The following is a 6775-nucleotide window of genomic DNA, read 5'->3' as shown; positions in this document are numbered from 1 at the left end:
TTGAAAATAAACACTTAAATATTTTGCATGCATGCAACCCTACTAAATAAAATACCATTCAAAAATAATCGTACACATTTGACGATTAAAAATACGACAGTTTAGAATGATCGGACTCATCCAAGTGTGTAATCAAAAGTATGAACAAATAAAAACACTAGCAATCATCAGTACATCAAAACCAGTGTATAAAATATCCATGTCCTCTCATCTCTCCTAAAATCGTGATGTGCGGAAAAGTGTGGTCCTTGGGTCGTGCGCACATACAGGCCTGTCTACTCAGAGTTCGGCACCTCCAGTCCCCTCAACAACATGCTCACATGCATCATTCACACCTAGTGAGTCTAAAGACTCAACACGCCTGTAACGCGATAGCAAATAAATATACGTAATAAGCAGCAGTGAAAAATATCATAATAAACATACATTTCATGTCTGCGGTAAAATCGTATGCATAATCGTGACTGTCAAAGCATGTTAACAATCATAGCACATATCATCAAAAAAACATATACGTGTTCATTTTCTTAATTTGAATTACGTTCGTCAGCTGTGAATTTCGTAGTATCATGTCATTCGATGGATCCATCTACGTGTAATCGAGGTACCCGGCGGCAGAGGCACCAGCGACGGCATTACCCCTCCACTGAGCCCCAACCTTTCGTGTCATCGTGTTAGTCACAACCAACTCTCATCCTTCAAAAACATATTATCATGTTCACCACTTAAATAAAAGTATGCATATACACAATTTTTCCTTCAAACCAAGCATGCAACGTATTTATTATATTTTCGTAAAAATTATAAACATGATGCATAACAGTTAAAACCATGATAATATTGTGCTCAGGGCGCTGCCAGGACTAAAACTCACCCCGGGGTGCAAAATGACCATTTTGCCCCTGGAAACCCAAAATGCCCATTTTACCCTGGACCTCTAAATTTCGACCCGAAGTCTGCCAAACTCCTTAAAACGTCCCAAAACATATTGAAAGATATTTCTTAGACGTAAACTCGAGCCTGTTTCAAAACTTAATCGAATCGTTTTAAAACTTTGAACGGAGCCCCGGTTTTAACCCGAATCGACTTGAAACTTAACCAAACCTTTCTCAACTTTTTACCACACCTTAAAAACATCTAAAAGGACCTAAAACCATCAAGACCAGACCAACAAGCCCTGAAAGTTGCTGGAAAATAAACAACTAACACCCCTCGAAAACCCTAGCTCACTGAACCGCAAATATTTCGACCCTAGCTCAAAACTGAATGGACCAGCTCCTAACCAACCTCTCCTAGGCCACCCTAGGGCCCTACTGGACCAAACCATAACCCAAGATCAACCCCATGAATGCTGGAAATCGCGATCGCTCGCTAGACTCCAAGGAAACCCAACCCGTGGCTAATCTCCTACTCCCTCGATCGATCGTGCTTGGGGCTGGTTCCAGCACGTGTCGAACCTTTCTAGGCCTTGTCTCAGACCCACCAGGGTCTGGTCCATGGCTTGGATCGGCCCTTGCGTTGCTAGCCCAACCCCTGCACGCAATCTCCCCAAAACCGAGCCATACGAGGGACGCCACTCTCGATCTACATCAACCCTACTCAAGTCTCGACTCCAGCACTATTTACCTTAAACCATGACATGCCTCGGCCCCCTAGCAACAACAGCCATCAACCCTTTGCACAACAACATGAAGAAATGTGATTAGAGAACAAAAAGGGTGCATGTAATTAAGCAAAACCGAACCAATCTCCATGTATAAAGCTGGATTGAGAATTTCACATAAAAATAAACATACAACAACATGTATACAGCGTTTATGATACAGAAATGAAAGTATGTAGCGTGTCTTTGCGATTCTATGCAAGCAACTTGAAGGAGTGTGCATCGGGGAGGCACCGGAGAGTGGAGAAACGATCTTTCTTAAAAGAGAATGGAGGAATGACGGCTGCTGGATTTTTCTCACGTCAATGGGGCGGCTGGAGGGTGGGAGGGACGGCTGGTATGTGAGGGTTAGGGAGTGTTTAGGGCAATATTTAAATAGGTAATTAAAATGCTAATGGGCCATAACTTTGATTTAAAAAGGATTAAATGGGTTTTGAACCGATTAAGCTTAAAAATAGGCCCATCAAGTCCAAACATACTCCCGAAAAATATTTTGTTTTGGTAAGCTTTTGAAAATATTGTCCGAGCCCTCAAAAAGTACTCCGTTTCGATAAAATATGCGTACCGGATAAAAATAAAATCCTGAGAGTAAAAATACTCAAGAAAGACCATTTTTGAAAAATACACTTAAAAACACTCCATATTGATTAAATAAAAATTTATCCCTTCAAAAATAATTTTTCTGATAAATCTCCGGTCTCCATTCCTCGATCGAGCGCGAAATATATCTAGAAACCCTAATGCATGAACTTTTAAGATATCATGAAATAAATCCCTATAATGCCATAATTATGTATTAAATGCATAAAAATAAATAAACATATATTTTAACTAAAACCCTAGATTGCATGCATTTAGGTTACGTAATTTAATTTCCTGGACCTTACAATTGATATCAATGATAGTTTAATATAGTGAAAACTGAAGACCAAGTAAAATCGTACCTCTAGATTCTTATTCTCACTTAATTTAAAACATTTCCGCGCTTTCATTAATTTTAGTTCATAATTAACAAAAAGACAATATAGTGAATTTTATAAATAAAGTCTGATTATTTTAATTGTAGTAATTAATTTATAATTAAATTGCATTCCCTATGGGATCGACATCCTTGCTCCATCGAGTAATAAAACCTGATACCGTATGATTGCGAGTAGAAAATACAGCAACAACATGGTTTAGAAGTTATGAATCTGGCATTGCACTAATATCCAGTTTGGTTGCAATGTATAGAGGTCAATAACATAGGCTTTACATATTATTTTTAGAGGTATGTAATTATTGACTGAGATAACCAGCTGAGTATTTATTCCTATTTTGCTTGCATTTTACTTGCCATTATCTGATGCATGTTTTAATATCATGATATATATGTTGCACTACATATCACGTTGAACATGTTATCTTGAGATATCCTAATTTGAGTAAGGTTTCTCAGCCCTTTTATTTAATTTTAGACAATCGGGTACTTGGAGCCATCCACTGGTTCTACGGAGCAGAGTGCTACGATAACCTAGGACATTTTAGGTCCAAGATCTCGATTGAGTGTTGGAGCCACCAACTTATTCGTCGAAACAAACGTGCTACACATTCGAGAACATCTAGACTGAGCATGAGATTCTAGTACTTGATCTATGTTATTTGAGCATACTTCCGTGAATTTCATATTAATTTTGTATACTCATATTAACGTGTTGGGCGATTAGTTCACTAAAGTACTTGCTTTATCTTGGATATATCATTCCCAAGGGAGAAATCCTAGGTTGGACGAGCCATCTGATCAAGACCGAGACTAGATGAGATTGAGTTTTCTACCAGGAGAAGGTTATCCATTGTTATTTAGGATTTCAAACTTATGTTCTTCGGATTGGGTTATAAAATAATTAAGCATAATCGAAATTCATTTGTATTTCATATATTTATGGATATTGTTGAATTTGATTAAATTTTATATTTTTGTTTAATTATGCATGAATCTTGGTTTAGTTGAGGATTTCCAAGTAAGAGCGCCACAATGTCAGAGTACTAAGTCATGAACCAGATCAAAATTACAGAAGTGATCGCATAATAAAAAAATCAGAGCATCAGATTAGATCACTCAACTTAAGTTCAAAAATCGTGAAAGAAAAGCAATTCAAAATCAGAAACAACATACTTCACAGGCACTAAAGAAAATAATTTGAGAAATTGGAGACCATTAGCTTAGAGCATCAAAATAAATCAGAAGAATATCATAAGAAGAATTTTTTAGATTTTGAATATTTACAGTAGAGAAGCGAGTTTAATTTCAACACTCAGAGATGCAGATTGTCATATCAGATCGGAGCCTCAATGACTAAGTCAGATTTCAGGAGATGATCAAATCCAAAAAAGCTTCAAGAAACTCAACACTTGGAAAATCTTCTAACTACTTACGTATCAGAGAACTTCCTTGATAGTTTTTTATTCTTAATCAGCGGCTTGTAAAATTTTCAACTATAAGAGGAATAAAGATCAGCGTACCACAAAAGCAGGACCAACCATTGGTATCGAGACTCGTGCATATTCAACGATCATATTTGCCAATCTGATCAAAGATATTAGCGATACAAGGGCAAGTTGTACAAGAGTATTAATGAGATAAGGACATATCATCTAGTGTAGAAATCAAGGAATCTTGACTGTTGAAATTTGAGTCATATACATGGTTTGTAGAAACGGTATTGGAACGGGTGGAAAGGCCGTTCCGGAACGGGAACGAGGCCCACCTTGACGAAGTTCTAGGGTGTGAAAGTTGATGCTTTGGGTCATCGTTACGTAGATAAAAAACACCGTGTTATCGGTGGAACATAATGGATCGACGAAACGGCACGGAACGAAACATTAAAAAGAAAAAAAAAGAACGATAAAAAGAAAAAAAATGAATACATGAGGGGTCATTAAAAATATATTATCCATTTGAAATTTAATTAAATAGAAGAGATTTTGAATTTTTTAAATCAAGGAAAGCGTTGCGGTCTTAAAAAATTGGATCGAGACCTCGGGATCGAGGTGGGTCGAGCTCGACCCAAAGCCCAGGTCTTCACACCTGGGTCGAGCCCAAACAAAGAGCTCGACCCAGGTCTGAAGAGTGGGTCGAGCTCGACCCAAACTCTTTTGGGTCGAGTTGGTCGATCTAGATGCAAAATATCTTTTCAAACAATGTCTCCAAGTGAACCTACATCTGCGAGATATCTTTTCAAATAATGTACATTGCATTGTTGTAAAGTAGTTTATTATTTGATTTGAAAGCACCGTGTAATGCTTAATGAAACATCTACTCGTTTTAAAAGTGCAAAAATATATATTTTTTTTAAAGCTCACATGTTCAAAAAATACTCAAATGTTTTGCATGCATGCGCCCTACTGAAAAATATAACATTTTCAAAATGATCTTAAATATTTGACATTAAAAATAGTGCCGTTTAAAAATAACCAAACTCATCCAAATTAAAAGTAAATATAAACGAATAAAAATCATAAAATCATCAACGTATAAAAATGTTCATATCTTCTCAAATCCCATAAATCATAATGCGGAAAACATGCGGTCCTCGGATCGTGTTACCGCACCAGGCCTGCCTACTCAGAGTTTTTCACCTCCAGTCACCTCATCATTAAGCTCACCAGCATCACAAACGCCTAGTGAGTCTAAAGACTCAACATTCTGGTACCGTTAATAACAAATACATATACATATCACACAGCAGTGAAAAATACCGTAATCAACATACATTTCATGAACTTAAAAGCATGAACGTAAACGTGTCGTGTAAAATCATATCATGTCAAAACATATACGTATACATTTTCGTTTAATTGAATTCAATTCATTAGTTGTGACTTTCGTATCAGCTCTATCGTATCAGCTCTATTCGATGGATCCATCTACGTATAACCACGGTACCGAGCGGCGGGAACATCAGCGACAACATTACCCGTCCACTGAGCCTTGGCATCAGCTCATCATATCTCATGTCATAGTATACATATACATCGTCAATCACAACCAATTCTCATCCTTCAAAACGTGTCGTCATATTCACCACTTAAATAAAAGCATGCATATACATAATTTTTCCTTTGAACCAAGCATGCAACGTATTTATCATAATTTCATAAAAAGGTCATATACATGATGCATGAACATTTAAAACGTGATAAAATGTGCTCGGGCACTGCCAGGACCAAAATCTCAACCCGGGTGCAAAATGACCATTTTGCCCTTGAAAAACCCAAAATTTCCGTTTTACCCCTGGACCTCTAAATTTTGACCCGAAGCTTACCAAACTCCTTAAAATATCCCAAAACATATTTATAAATGTTTCTTACACGTAAACTCGAGTCCGTTTCAAAACTTAATAGATTCGTTTTAAAACTTGGACCGGAGTCCCGATTTTAACCCGAACTGAACCGAACCGAAACTTAACCGAATTTCTCCCAACTTATTGCCACACTTAATACACACACTAACAGACCTAAAAAGTTCAAAGCCAGTCCCTAAAACCCCTCGACTAGGCCCCATAGGCTGATGGAAAAATTCTACATATTGCCACAATCGAACCCTAGTGTGCCCTCTTGAGTTAATCGATCCTAGCTCTATTCATCTCGCACCAGACTCGCACCAGGGCTTCCTAGGACCACGTTAAGACTAAAAATACCCTACTGAACCAACCCTAGACTCACACTCATCCCAAGAGTGCGCACCACTCAAATTTCCCCCAAGCGTGTATGGCCGCGCACCACTTGGAGTACCATCGGCCCCAACCCGAACCATTACCTTCCTAGCCGAGACCAGCTGGTTAAGGGCCTTCCCTAGCCTCGGTTGGACCCTCCTGGTTTGCACCCAGCATGGTTCAGTCCTTCCCCAGCCTCGCCTTCCCGAATCCTCACCAAACGCCAAGGAAAGTTCTAGCCGCCTAGACAACCAATCGGCCCTCTCCTATACCATGCACCCTTATACCTCCATCACCGTGTCACCTCGTCTTACAGCATATACACCCCTTAGAAAATCTGAAAAATCGACAGCCCCTTGCACAAATCAATAAAACATGAGTATGCAACATATAGGTGCAATTTTCGTGACAAAATTTG

General features: G+C 38.4%; 1 long non-coding RNA gene across 1 annotated transcript; it reads right to left on the bottom strand.

Annotated features, from left to right (window-relative positions):
- LOC140964244 (uncharacterized) lies at positions 1 to 4287 on the bottom strand. Its single transcript, XR_012172850.1, has 2 exons — positions 4166 to 4287; positions 1 to 361 (listed from the first exon to the last, which is right to left on the bottom strand). It is a non-coding gene; the product is annotated as an uncharacterized lncRNA (long non-coding RNA).
- Between the last annotated feature and the right edge of the window lie 2488 nt (positions 4288 to 6775).

The sequence above is a fragment of the Primulina huaijiensis genome, chromosome 18 (genome assembly GCF_012295235.1).
Source record: "Primulina huaijiensis isolate GDHJ02 chromosome 18, ASM1229523v2, whole genome shotgun sequence".
Taxonomy (NCBI): domain Eukaryota; kingdom Viridiplantae; phylum Streptophyta; class Magnoliopsida; order Lamiales; family Gesneriaceae; genus Primulina; species Primulina huaijiensis.
Note: the sequence above shows the minus strand (reverse complement) of the source record. Positions and strands in the feature narration are given on the sequence as shown.